Consider the following 13,073-nt stretch of genomic DNA (forward strand, 5'->3'; position numbering starts at 1 on the left):
CTCAGGGCCGTGTCCCACTGGGTTTTGGGTTTCTCCAAGGATGGAGACCACAACTTCCCTGTGAAACCTGTGTCTCCCTTATGGTGAAGAATTTTTTTCCTATGTTTAATTGCAATTTTCTGTATTTCAATTCATGCCTGTTGTCTCTTGTCCTGTCCATGAGCACCACTGAGGTTTTGTCTCCATCTTCTTTACTCCCCTTATGAGGTATTTGTACACATGGGTAGGATCCTCCTGAGTCTTTGCCAGGCTGAGCAGTCCCAACTCTCTCTGCCTTTCCTGACAGGAGAGATGTTCCAGGAGCTCCATTGTCTTCATGCTTCCTTGATGAAATCAGCCCTGTCTCCTGGTCCATGTGCCTCTTGTACTGAGGAGCCCAGAACTGGACCCAGCAGTTCAAATATGGTGCCAGTAGGTAGTTTTTTGTTATTTGCTTATTTGGTTTTATGCTGGTCGTGTGGTCATTCTTCCAATACACTTCTGGATTATAAAATGAATGATTTAATTCTGTATGTGTGGGGGGCGTATAGTCAACATTCTGAACCCATTGCTGGGAGAAATATGATCATAATTATAGCTTTTCTTCTGTACTTTAGGAGCCATTTGGGATCTTCTTTATTAACTTGCTAACAAGTGCTACACCTTGCTCTTTTGTCTCTGGTCTGCAAGTTCTCATTATATCTGAACTTATTTTAGATGGTGTTTTTATCTATGTTAATTTTTTTTTTATTTTTTACACCTAAAACTGCTTTTACCAAGCTTTGTGTCTGCAAGTTTTTTATAGCCTTCCAGTTTCTAGATTTCCAGTGCCAGCCTGTGCCCATTTTCTTGTAATCCTGGTCCCGTAATCCTTTTACAGGGTTTTTCCCAGCTAAAGGCCCTTGCTCCATACCAGGCCCATATTCTGCTGCACTCCATCATTATCTCAGCAACATGAATGTTTCACTTTCAGGAAGGACTACTTGTAAATTACTGTCTTTAAAAATTATTCTTACACCATACAGAGATTAATAAAAGGAAAATGAATTAGGCTTATCCACCTGTTCATTAGGAAAAAAAAATGCTACATCTAAACAAACTCTAGAGAAAAGCAACAGACTGGTCAAAATTATTTCAAGCAAGGCAAGCCTGGCAAAACTCAGTCCTGAGAAGCAACAAAGCCACTACAAAGCCTGTGGTTTTAGTCCTGCTAGCAGTACCCATACAATATGAATTCCACTTCAGAGGACCCAGAAGGTGTTTCTGGATCCTGGGGGAAAGTTATAAAGGGTGAAAAAGAATCTGAAAAGTGGGGAAAGGAACATAAGGACATGATTTTTCTCTCATTTCGAATCAAAGTTTACAGTGTGTTCTGAAGTGCTAGCTTACTGAGAGTGTGACGAATTTGTTGCTGTGACATTTAGTGAGCAAGCATCCATAATTGAAAGCTTAAACTTGATTTCTTCTCTTTCAAGGCAGAACTTGAAGGACTGAAAAATCAACAAGACTTGATTAATCAAGTTGGCAATGTCAACAGAAAAGACTTTTAGGCGTTGTATTTGATATATGTATGAATCATGAACAGCAAAATGTACATACAGTTGCAGAAAATGTACAAAAGCTGTTGTTTTGAAAGTTATACAGCCTGAAGTAGCTATCTCATCAGGGACTTTATTAAATAACAATTTTATGCAGTGAATGAATTACTCAGCTAAGTATGCCAGCATACTTATAGGAGTGGTCCTTTGTGCATCTCTTCCAGCACACTCACTGGAAATCTTACTAGAAACATCTCCAGAAGCAATCCAAGATTCATATGCCTTTAAGATTTACATGCTTCAACAGTGCTAGAGCAAGATAAAGACCCTTTGGCCGCACAGGTAAAGGAAATTAAACGTAACAAGTCATGGCTTCACTCCCTTGTAGTCCACAAAATTCTTGCCACTAAGTTCACACTTGGAAACCAGTATTAAGGATGGATGAAAGGTATGGGTTTCCACAAGGCCATCAGAGAATTTTTGACTTACTGGCATTTCTTCATAGTTAGGCTATGATTTCTTCTTTTGTGAGCAACTTTTCTTTGCAATCAGCTGATGAGCCTGTCAGCAGAGGAGGCCTAACGAGATTCTTTGAACCAGGCTGTAGGCTTCTCTAATGACTACCATTTGTTCTTAGCTAGTGATCCTTTCAAAAATTCATTTTGTGTGCTGCACCTAATCTACCTTCTTGACAGCTCCAAGCACCTAAACGAGCAGAACTTTTCTCTCCTGAGGCTGAAATGGAACCTTTGTTTACGCGTAACCTGATAAAAGCATTCATCAGAAAACTTAAAGGGGGTTATTTCCTAGGTGTATAGAAAAAATAATTATCTTGTATAAGATCTTACTGAAAAAACCCCAAAAACAGTGTCTAAGAATGTTATGGATCTGATATTCAGTAGCAGAAGTTTTTTCCTGATGGAATAGGAAGAATTTATTATCTGTTGATTTACCTGAGCTGTTGTTGGCTGCAATAAATTCACGGGTCATTTCAAATGTCTCCAAGACTGTGGTTCCTGGGTGACTTTTTATTTCCCAGAAGCTCAGAAATGTTCCCTCTCTCTGAATAAGAGCCCAAGTTTATTTATAAAAACATTGGCAATTCTTCTAATATCTCCATTTTCTGAATGAGGCTTCTTTTCCATCACAGAGCCAAAGAAACTAGCTTGTTAATATTTTTTGGTCAAACTAAGTATAGTTTAAGTAATCCTGCAGATTGATCTCTGTGTAGAATATGTTTTACTGTCTGGAAAGATTTAACCACTGCCACATTCTTACTATGTTTTGAAGTATTTTTCTGTTAAAAAATTTTCCTACCCCCAAAAGGCTATGTTACATTTTATTGTTATTTCCAGTATTATAAGAATACCAAGAGAATTCTAATAAAACATTCTCTCCTCTGCAAATAGAAACTTCCATTTAAAAAAAAACTTGAGAACTCTGGTTCTGCTATGGTTACAGTCAGCTTTGTCTTCCACTAGAGTTAATTTAGCATTTAGAGGGCAACCTCTCAGTCTGTACAAGTACACAGAAAGAAAATCTGACAAGGAATGAAACTCCAGACTCTGGCACAGCTGTACTGAATGCCTCTTCTGTTCTGCCAGACCAGTTTAGCTATCTTGCTTTTTCTTCTGTGCACTCTGAGAAGCCTAAATCTAATTAAACAACAGACAAAAACTAGACATGCAATTGATCTGCAAGAGGAGAAAGGGGAATAAATTAACAGTGAAAAGTTTAAACTAAAAGTAATTTCAATGTATTTATTAGACTGGCATTTGAGGAATTGCTCAAACTTCGTTTGTTTTGGAAGCCGTTTTTACAGTTAGCCAAGAGATAATCCACCATTCTCCCCCACCATGCTTCTTCCTTACAAAAGCAGAAACCAAATGCTCTTGATACACCTTCAGCATTTATCCTACAGAACAACAAAAATAAAAGCCTTCCTAACATCCCACTTTCTTGTCCTAGTCTTGTACCTAATATTCTTCCATAAGAAACATATCCTTGTCAAGACCTTTTTTGTTGAGCTGCGTTTTATGTCGTTTCTCTTCATGATGTATTGCCTGGCCTCTTAAATTTGACTTGGCAGAGCACTTTAAATATTCTGATAAGGTATATCTAACCCATTAAAAGGCCAAGTCTGAGTTTCATGATTCTTACTGAGAAGGGGAGAATGAGATTAGAAAGAACTTGAACTGCTTTTCATATTATCACATTGTCATATTCAAAGTATATTTAATACCAATCTTATTATGAGTGTAGTCTGCAGCATTATCTTTACAGATTGTACAAGCAGGCATAGAGTGCATTTCACGGTCTAATTTTAAAGGGGCTTTTATCCCATATCTGCTTACTGAGTATCTGCTCTGATTCAAAGCACATTAACATGCAAATAAGGACATAAATCTTGAGGAGAAGGAAATGCAACAGAAACTTGTCTGTAAATGAACAAAGTTCAACAATCAGTCAAATATGTAATATTACTCAATATTTGGTGCATCACATCTGCTTCTAGTCTCTCCAATCTCAGCATGTTTAATGTCTCCAGAGTTTTACTGTTACTCGCTGATGACATGATCAGAGATGTCATGGGATGCAGCTAGGCAGTGCAAAGGAGAGCTGGGTAGGGATGCTGTCAGGGCTGTGGTAAAGCACACTTTTCAAAATGCTTGATAATATGCCCTTGCAGTGTCATAATCTCAGTGTCAAGTACTATCAATTTTTCAAAGCTATGGGGCATGATAGATTGCCTCTGCCTTCCCTTGTATTTTTTAGAATAGGATCTCTTGTAGACTTCTCAGGCTTTCTTCAGATGCTTATGCATGACTGGATCTTTTAGTGCCTCCAGTAAGTTACATGGTCACTGGTATAACATAACTTTAAAAATGCACTCTTAGTTATTTTTCAGGACTTCCAGCAATTCATAATTCATTTAGAGGTGGATGCAGAGTACATATTATCATTCAAATGGAGGAAACATAAAAAAATATATTATTCTTCTGCCCTTGAAAGGAAAAAAGGTTCTGTTTTAGTGATATTCTGAGATAGGTTATGCAAAACTTGGCTGGAAAATGAGGTAAAAGTCCATTGTTCTCTCCTTATAAGGAAAGGAAGACGCAAGGCATCTGCTGCAACTGTAAGAACGAGATGTTAACTAGGCTGAATTACACATACAACTGGTGAATCGTGTTAGAAAGTGGTGCAGTCTGTTATTGAGGATCAGGGGGGCACTGGCCTTTGTAACCAAAAGGAAAAACAGATCTGAGCTATAGTGCACAGATAACTTTGATTTGGGGAATTTTCCTGAACACCACTATTCACTTCATCTCCTGAAGAATGTGAGAAATTTTTCCTGAGAAATTTTATAATGCCTCACTCTAGGCTATATCTTAGTATACATGATTTTACTTTGAATGTATCTCTCTCAATTGTTTTTTTTCTTTTGATGAAGTTGCAAAACCAGAAACTAGAGTTTATATGGAGACAAAATGGCAAGTGTTAGCAAACTGAGACTATAAATGTCTCCATTCAGAAGAAGGAAAATGGTATTTTTTCTTAGGCCAATCCATACTTTAACATATTACATGAACATGAAAAGACTCTAATTAGATACTCTTGTGAGTACAGAAGGAGGGTGAACTGTTACTAAGGAGGCTGTCAAGGTGTAGAATACTTGCAGTGATGTCCATGGTTGGATGAAATGTCAAAATATTTAGATAGGTGCATACAGAGAAGTAGGAGATCCTTGTGGTCTTACAGCTCAGCTTTCCACTGTAAGTGATGAATTATTTCTGCTAATTTTCTCTACTGGAAACCAGAGAATAAAAGTTATATACCCTAAAATAATCCAACACGATTTACAAATTTTGATTAGACTCATGAAAATATAATAAATTTTGAAGAGAATGGGATAGCATTCTTCAGACGGTATGTCATACTTCAAAACCACTTTTGATGGCTGAATATTTGCTATTCATTTTTGGTATGGGTAAGCTCTTCGCCTGTTGAATTCTCTGTATGTGTGTCTCACTATGCTTTCCTTGCTGAACTAACTTGCTCTTGTCTTCTTCAGGGTATTTTTGTGGTGTAGTCTCTGTCTGCTATTTCTTCGTAGAAGTTGGAACTCAAGATCTACCTGTCTTATACCTACAGATCAATCACTCTACAGATTTTCTAGCAAAGAGCAGACTTGTCTGGTGGATTTACAGGCTCTGACACTATTGGGGTTTTATGGGTTTCTGGAGTAGAGACTTGCCTTGGTAGTTTAGAGAATAAAGTAATGGCGTGAAACTGTGTCAGGGGAGGTTTAGTTTGGATATCAGGAAAAAGTTTTTCACCCAGAGGGTGGTTGGGCACTGGAACAGCCTCTCCAGTGAAGTGGTCACAGCACGCCACCTGACAGAGTTCAAGAAGTGTTTGGAAAATGCTCTTAGGCATGTGGTGTGGCTCTTAGGGCTGTCCTGTAAAGGGTCTGGGGTTGGACTTCAATGGCCCTTGTAGATCCCTTCCAACTCAGAACAATAATTCTTCCACAGAAAATTAAAAAATAGAAAAAAAATTTTAGTCTCTAAAATAAAGTGGATTACTTATCTTGAAGTAATTGTTTTATTTATATCATCCAAGAATCATGGAATCACACAATTGTTAGGGTTGGAAGTGACTTCTGGAGATCATCTAGTCTAACCCCTCTGCCAAGGCAGGGTCACCTAGAGCAGGCTACACAGGAGCACATCCAGGTGGGTTTTGAATGTCTCCAGAGAGGGAGACTCCATGACCTCCTTGGGCAGCCTGTTCCAGTGGTCTGCCAACCTCAGTGTAAATAATTTCTTCCTCATGTTGAGGTAGAACTTCTTGTAGTTTAGCTTATGGCCATTTCTCCTCATTCTGTTGCTTGGCACCACTGAAAAGAGTCTGGGACCCTCCTTTTGGCAACAGCCTTTGAGATATACATGTATTGATGAGATAATTTCTCAGTCTTCTCTAGATTAAACGGGCCCAACTCTCACATTCTCTTCTCATAAAAGATCCTCGAGACCTCTCAACATCTTTTTGCTCTCTGCTGGACCCTCTGCTCCTTGCCTTTCTTGTATTGAGTAGTCCAGGCCTGGACACAGCTCTCCAGATGTGGCCTCACTAGGGCCAAGCGGAGGCAGGGCTATCACCTCCCTCGGCCTGCTGGTCACTGCCCTCCCAATGCACCTCAGGATACCACTGGCCCTTCTGGCCACAAGGGCACTGCCAGCTCACAGTGAGTTTGTCATCCACCAGTACTCCCAGGTCCTTCCCAGCAGAGCTGCTCTGCAGTAGGTCAGCCCCCAGCCTGTGCTGGTTATTCCTCCCCAGGTGCAGGACCCTACACTTGCCCTTGCTGAACCTCATTAGGTTTCTCTCCTCCCAACTCTCCAGCCTATCAAGGTCCCACTGAATGGCAGCACAGCCTTCTGGTGTGCCAGCCACTCCCCCCAGTTTCATGTCATCAGCAAACTTGCTGAGGGCACATCCTATCCCTTTATCCAGGTCATTGGTAAAGAAGTTGAATAAGGCTGGACTCAGTACTGATCCCTGGGAATGCCACTGACTACAGGCCTCCAAGTGGATTCTACTCTGCTGGTCACAACCCTCTGAGCTCTGCCATTCAGCCACTTCTGGATCCAACTCAGTGTCCATTCACTTACCCCACATTTCCTGAGCTTACCTACAAGGATATTATGGGACACGTTGTCAAAAGCCTTGCTGAAGTTGAGATAGACAATGTCCACTGCTCTCCCCTCATTGTCCCATCTTGCCATGTCATCATAGAAGACTATCAGATGGATCAAGAAGGATTTCTCCTTGGTGAATGTATGCTGACTACTATTAATTAATGACCTTTTCTTCTATCTTAGCTAGTGTTAGTGTGGGAATTCAAGATGAGCTTCTAAAATTTAGCACCAGACACTCAGACAGAAATGACTACAAAGAAATGAATTTTAAGTGTTTTAGTTTAGCTACAATTGGAAATTATGATCATGGAAAGGTAAATTTGCAGTACAGATAAATCCACATTCAAAATGAAGAAAGTAATATGAAAACCAATGCATAAATGAATAATTTTGGTATTGATTTCCCCCTTCCATGCAATGTTTTATCTTTTGGTTTATTAAATTTCCAGGTGTCCTTTCTTGCTTTCCTTACTGAATAAGTAGTGATGACTTGTATTATCTGGCTTGTCACACAGAATGAAAAAAAAACCAACAAAAAAAGACATCACTGAAGTACTATTTTAGGCTCTACTGCTTGTCACATAATGAATAACTTGGTTGAAATGAAATGCTTTCATTATGAATGCTTTACAGTCCTAGGATCTCCCTGATTCATTATCTTAAGTAAGACACGCTGAGACCAAATAAGTGTGATGAGACCAAATAAATGTGATGTGTGTGTCACTTTACTCTGAAATGCAGACTTCATTTCATATTTTAAAACATTCTCTTGTTACTGTTGCTAGTACTATTTATTGAAGGATTTCACCAGGAAAAAGAATTTTAAAAAAAGAGGAATTTAGTTGCTTTTATTTCCTGTTTGCCTGTAAGAGAGGCTCACCTTTCCTTAGGACAGTACGCTAAAATGCATCAGGATTTTTGTGAACAGTTAATACACCAAATAGTTCTGGAAAGCAGGAAGTCAAATGGGAAGCTCAGTCTAACAAATCAGGTTCTGAACAGTCATTATTTTAAGAGTGTGGATCTAATGAGGAGTATATATATGAGTACAACAATAACAGCCCTTAATTAAAAGGACTGTTTCTGAAAATTAGAGGTCAGACATTGAAAGTAAATGGCATCCAGTTATGCATTTGCATACCTATTTCTTTCACCCAGTACAATTTTATGTCCTCTTTAGTGGAGGAATTAAACACTTTATTTATTTTTTTTTTAATTTGAAAATATTTTTTCTCTATATATATTGATATATTTAGGGTTTACTTTTCATTAACGTTAGAAAATCTGAAGGAAACCAAGGTGTCATTTTCATATGCACTAGAAAATAATAATAATGCAGTCACAGAATGGTATCTTCTCTTCACAGAGATATTAGAGGAAAAGAATGAGAAAGAAGATCCTTTCATTAAGGCAATTGTTGCATTTCTAATGCAAACCCATTTATTTTCCCTGCCCTTGCCATTGTTGATATTACTTCTGTGTTGAACAGAGGCATGAGCGGTTGCAGTATAATTCAGAAAGCTGGTTGAAAAATAAGTATAAGCAGAGAAAAATAATAAATGCTGGTAATGCTTCCATGACTGTATAATACCATCTTTTGGGATGGTAGCAGCCTTTGACCTATGCTTCATTTTGTCTTGGCAAAGGTAATCTTTAAAAAACTGGCTGACGTAGCTTGAATGGCTAACAGGCTTTCAAGCATGCAAATTTTCAGGATTTGAAAGAGACCTTATGAATCCATTTTCTCTAACTGTGTCAATTGGTCTAATTAAAGATGTTCTTCCTTCCTATACTTTATATACATTCCTATGTCTTTAAGGCTTTACTTACATCCTTAAAGACGGCTACTATAACATTGCTAGATTTTTTCTGAATCATGATAATAAATCCCTTCAAACATTCCAGGTTTTGCTAGGTGTTTTACTGATTTTCCAAGTAAGAGAGACATTGTGTCTTCGAACTGTAGATTCAGTTTAGTAAGCTTGAAGTGTCCCACTATTGCCTACAACTATTGGATAAGAATATGGATTATAATCCATCTTTAATTTCTCTGCTATAAAGATCACATCCTGTACTTAAGTGGCTGAACATCCAAAATTTTTGGGCAGTAATATTTCACAATAACATTGCGTTTTTCCCTGACTGTTACCAAGAGAAGTCCTTATACACATCTAAATATATTTATTGTAAGAAGTAAATTTAATAAATCTTATAATTTCATTCAGTTTTTGAATGGAGACATATTGTACAAAGAGAGAGTGTATGTTCTTGGCAAATAATACTAACCTGGGAATAAATGGGTTTGAAGAAATAAAATGGAAAGGGGGATCATTAGGAAACCAGCTAGCTGTTAAAAGAACAGTCAGCCAGACACTGTCATAAAGATTTGAAATGCTGCAGCATCTTCTTTTATGACAGTTCTCATTCAGAAAGGTCATGATGGTATGGAGAATGAAGGGTTATCTTTTATGATCTCTAGCTATTTTAAATAGTGTAAACAAATAAATCCAAGGAATTGGAAAATATTTATTAGCCTTCAGAGACTTTGCAAGAATTTAGTTGAGATACTGAAGTGTAGGTACAAAAATGCTGTTAGTGAGGATCTTCTTGTTATTTTTCTAAGTCCGTGAGAGACTTTTCTCTCTCACAGAAGAGGTAGCAGGGAATGTAAACAACCAAGCCACCTGCAACCTTGGAAAGTCTTGTTTATGGTACAGTAGAAAATATTTTGATAATGGATGTTCTAGGATTTTGGCCAATCACCCCCAAGGGGTGGCTGATCCTTTGTCCAATTAGACTATGAAGAAAAAAGTCTATAAAAGAGTTTGTAAAATAATTAAATAAATCCATCTTGCTGCACAATTCCTGCCTGCTGGATCTTCTCCTCCTCCTCCTCCCTATAGCTGCGGGACACGGTGATATACTGTAGGAACCAGGCCTGTGGTAATACTGAAGTGCTATGCGTGTCCTAGGAGATGATGAGAAGATCAGTAGCTATTATCCATACCCTGTAGGTTTTAATACCTCAGAGAAATGTTAGCACAAATTCCACACAATAACTTCCCAAGCAAAATCCTAAGGTCCTGAGTTCTCTAAATGGAGCCAATGATTGATCATGCATTTAACATTACTGATTTGTCTAAGCAGCTGTTGAACATTTTGCCATCTGCCTGTAAAGACGTGGTGATCAAAACTTTTGCAAAACTACTTGCAGAGAAAGGAAGGAAATTTTTTAAGGCTCTCTTGCTTCTCCCTCATGTGCCTCTGCTGCCAATCATCCTTTATCTGGGCAAATTTTAAAATGGTTCAGAGTGTGGAATTACTGTATTCTTTTTAATTTATAAGGATGATGCTATCCTCTACAATTTTATTCTTGAAACATTTTGAACTAGGGAATATCTAAACTTCTATTAACTCAAGCTACCAATTTAAGCTCAACAAGTATATTCTGCTACAGTGAGTATAACAAACAAGAAAATAGTCTGAGCTACATATTTCATAACAAGGTTCAAGGATTTATCATAAATCAGGTTTGAAATGATGGTAAAATGTAGAGGTGTTTGTATTTTTGTTGTAGGAGATGGTTATTATCAATAAGGTATGTATGATAAAAAAGATTAGCTAAAAATATTATCTTGAAGAAGTAGAAACTATAGCCTATAATTCTGTACCAAAAATACACACTGCATTGTTTAGATTTAATGTATTTTTTAAAAAAGAAGAAAAACTCCTAATGGATTTTTAATAGTGATGTTTGTAATTTTTGAGTTTACAATTTCTATTGATATCAAAATAGCTGTGGTGAGCTGACCATGGCTGGCCACCAGGTGCCCACCAAGCCACTCTACCACACCCCCTCCATCAAGACAATGGAGGAGAAAATACAACAAAAGATTGTGGATTGAAATAAAGGAGTTTGTTCAGTAATTAGTCTTACAAGCAAGACTGACTCATCTAGGGGAAATTATACTTCTCCAATATGGATCCATCCCATGAGCTACAGTTCTACATGAAGTACCCCAGTGTGGATCCCTCCCATAGGTGCATACCTTCAGGAACAGGCTGCTTCAGCATGGTCTCCCATAGGGTCTCAGGTCCTGCCAGCAAACCTGCTCCAGCATGGGATCCTCTCTCCACAGATCCATAGCTCCTGCCAGGAGCCTGCTCCAGTGTGGGCTCTCCATAGTGTGCACCTTCTTTCAGGGCACACTCACCTGCTCTGGTGAGGACTCCTCCACAGGCTGCAGGTAGATGATGTCTGAGCTCCTGTTGACCTCCATGGGCCGCAGGGGCACAGCCTGGCTCACCATAGTCTGCACCACAGGCTGCAGGGGAATCTCTACTCAGGCATCTGGAGCACCTCCTCCCCCTCCTTCTCCACTGAACTGGGTGTCTGCAGGGCTGTTTCCATCACATATTCTCATCCTTTCTCTGGCTGGTATTTGCTCTTGCTCAGGATTCCCCCTCTTTATTAACTCTGTTATCCCAGTAGTGCTTCTGCTGTGGCTAATGGGCTTGGGTCCATCTTGGAGCTGGGTGGCATTGACTCTGTTGGACATAGGGAATGCTTCTGACAGCTTCCCAGAGAAGCCACACCTGTAGCAGCCCCCTCCCTGCCTTGTCTGCCACTTTTCAGAATTTATCTATGTTTCAAATTTATTCTTTCATAAAATAGGGAAACATAATCTTTATGATATCACTTCTCATTTCAGTAGACAGGATTATGATGTTGTACATAGAAGATGATGGTTTAAAATTAAGAACAAACACATAAACTCAAAGAAACAAGGTTCCTTTATTTTTTTTCCATACAAATGCCTCTAATATCAAGATAAGTCAGAAAAAGAAAATTGCAGAGAGCCTGTGACATATAGGCTATTTTTTCAGAAGAAAATATTTTTTGAAGTGTCATCTGGCCTCTTGGAAAAGTAGTTAAAGATTTCAAAAAGCATATATATTAGCAAAATATTGATATCATGTAAGCACGATTTTATTACAAGAATTTTGCAATATCCAAACAAGAAGAACACAGTTAAATAGAGATTTTGTTTTGTTTTCATCACCAGAGAATCTGAGAGGGCTTATTAAAAAAATAAAATGGTAAAAGGGAAGCATAAGAAATAGCTTGGTACTGGATAGGATTAGGGGAGAGTGGTGTATTGGAAGGAACCTGGTCCATATTTAGCTCAGCCCTGACAGTGTCTCTTTGAGATGAACTCAAATCACTTCTGCTGAATGTCTTAGCAGTCTTTTCAGTTATACTGATCTGTACTATCCTGAATATAAAAACACTATAATTTTTTTTATGAGGAGTACTGCTTGTATTTTCAGCTTTGTGTCATCATACAATCATAATGACAGTGGAAACCCATTCTGAAGAATTTAGAAATTGAGTCCTTGAATTTATATTGAGTTTTGTCAAGTAGAGGGCTTTTTATATAGGCAAAGTATGTGACAATAAACTGTTCAGACTAGTGTTTTATGCTCCCTCAAGGAAGACTTTTATTTAGCCACCCTTTACCTGCTGTTTCTTTTCATGTTGAGTACAATACTGCTGAATGCAAGGTTTGTCTAGTTCAATGGAAATTGGTGGAGACATGGGCCAGTATTTTTCTTTCTCATGTGCTCTTGGAGACAACTAAACAGAAATCCAAATCCACTAAGACTCCATTTACTGCCTATGCACTTGCATGGTTTTAACTTGGTCAAAATTCGGCACAATGTTTTTGCTTATTCCACACCACTGCCTTCCTGTTTTCTTTCTATGCATTGCTAAAATGTAGTTCTCTGACTGGCATTCATGTATCAGAAATTGACTCTATTCCATTGAAATCAATAGCAACTCTCCTAAAAA

General features: G+C 38.3%; 1 long non-coding RNA gene across 1 annotated transcript in view; it reads left to right on the forward strand.

Annotated features, from left to right (window-relative positions):
• LOC125336992 overlaps window positions 1-13,073 on the forward strand; it is a 91,401-nt gene that overhangs the window by 50,434 nt on the left and 27,894 nt on the right. Inside the window, exon 3 of the long non-coding RNA XR_007207901.1 lies at window positions 287-415. This is a non-coding gene — a long non-coding RNA (uncharacterized LOC125336992). The remainder of the gene's footprint in view (window positions 1-286; window positions 416-13,073) is intronic.

The sequence above is a fragment of the Corvus hawaiiensis genome, chromosome 2 (assembly GCF_020740725.1).
Source record: "Corvus hawaiiensis isolate bCorHaw1 chromosome 2, bCorHaw1.pri.cur, whole genome shotgun sequence".
NCBI classification, from domain to species: domain Eukaryota; kingdom Metazoa; phylum Chordata; class Aves; order Passeriformes; family Corvidae; genus Corvus; species Corvus hawaiiensis.